The sequence below is a fragment of the Gavialis gangeticus genome, unplaced genomic scaffold (genome assembly GCF_001723915.1).
Source record: "Gavialis gangeticus isolate Ggan-Ray unplaced genomic scaffold, GavGan_comp1, whole genome shotgun sequence".
NCBI classification, from domain to species: domain Eukaryota; kingdom Metazoa; phylum Chordata; order Crocodylia; family Gavialidae; genus Gavialis; species Gavialis gangeticus.
Window position 1 is genome coordinate 8,735,819 of NW_017728998.1, and position 1,583 is coordinate 8,737,401.

Below are 1,583 nucleotides of genomic sequence, written 5' to 3' on the forward strand. Positions count from 1 at the left end.
GGCTCTAAGTTACATATAGGAACAGTGTGGTAGAGTTCAGGAATGACCAAAGATGGGGCACACATAAAGGTTAAGTAGAGACATTCCAAAAGCCCAAGATTGACTCAATTCAGTCTTCAAAGTTTTGTCTAAAATGCATAGATTGAACAAATAAGCAAATGAACAGACATTCACTTCCAATTCTGGAAAGGCAGCCACATCCCTTCAGTGACCCAGGCCAGATGGCAGGGGGTGCTAGACTACATCTTCCTGCTTGGCTGAAGCAGACAGCTTGGGCCAAGGCGAGCAGCCTACATCCATCCAGGTTTATCTTAAACCGGTTTCAGCCATTTTGAAAGTGGTTTATATGTGCTGAACTTCTGTTGTGTTACAGATTTGAACCAGTTTCTGATCACTTGCACCAGTTTGTACGTAATTTCTGTCCCTAAGCAAACCCACTTTAAGTTAGAGAGCTGGACAGAAACCAATATTTTCTTTCCAGTAATTTTTTTTAAAAATTTCCACTGTCCTGATTCAGAACAAAAAGTTGAAATATGAAAGGTTTGAAAAAAAAAGTTATAAATATGGTTCTGGTACAATCCATTCCTTTTATATTAAAATAAATATCTTAAATTTTGAAACAAAAAGCTGCCTGTTCAAGTTGTTTGAAATGCTTTGTACCGCCTCTAAAATGGTTCTCCGGTTCTGAAATTGTTAAGAGTGACCCTCTCCCACAAAGGATATCTCTGCAGGGCACCAAGGACACCAGAACTAGCTCTGTATGATTATATAATTCTTCTCAGGGCTAATTAGCCCAGGCAAACTGCCCACACAAAGGTAACAATACTGCCTCTAGGTATCTCTGCGCAACACTGTGTAATGGGCTGCGGTCCAACCCAAGCAGTTTCATTTCAATGGTACCTTCCCTTATGGCCAAAAGAAACGACTGTTGCCAGAGAAGAATTGATTGCAGGACACATAATTAGAAAATCTTCAAACTGATGTTGTTCTCAGCAAACAGTTTCCCAGTACCTGAAAATTTAGAATTATATCAAAGTAAATTAAGCACTTTTCCTTCTCTCAGAATTTTCTAGGTCAATCAAACAGTGTGTCAAAAGCTGTCATCTTGTCACATATTCACGTGAACGGCGGAAATTAACTCTGTATGCCTGTCAGACTTTGTGTGACTTGAGAAATAAACAAGGTATTTCTTTAACACTGCAGGAAAGCAATGCATTTGAAGCACAGAAGCCACATGAACGGGATCCATCTCTGTATGTATTTAACCCTTAGTTGTGTCCTCCTGCTTATAATACGCAATTTAATAACTGGTTATGCTGGGTAACAACTACTAGGGCTATGCGAAGCTTCAGGCGGTGATTAGATTCGGAGGAGACTCGGCCCAATTCGGTGGCCGAACCTCCAAATCTGAACTGAATCAGGGGACCAATTTAAAGGTCTGAATCTATTCCGAAGATTTGGAGAGCTTTGAAAAGTTTCAGAGGTTTGAGGATTCGGGCAGTCCCCGGAGGCTGCAGCAGGGAGCTGCAGCTGACTCTGAGCAAGTAAGTACTAGAAGCAGGGAGAGGACCATGGGAGGACCC

General features: G+C 41.4%; 1 long non-coding RNA gene across 1 annotated transcript in view; it reads left to right on the forward strand.

Annotated features, from left to right (window-relative positions):
• The window catches only part of LOC109289317, a 31,452-nt gene that overhangs the window by 10,754 nt on the left and 19,115 nt on the right, over positions 1-1,583 (forward strand). Inside the window, exon 2 of the long non-coding RNA XR_002095332.1 lies at positions 1,204-1,253. This is a non-coding gene — a long non-coding RNA (uncharacterized LOC109289317). The remainder of the gene's footprint in view (positions 1-1,203; positions 1,254-1,583) is intronic.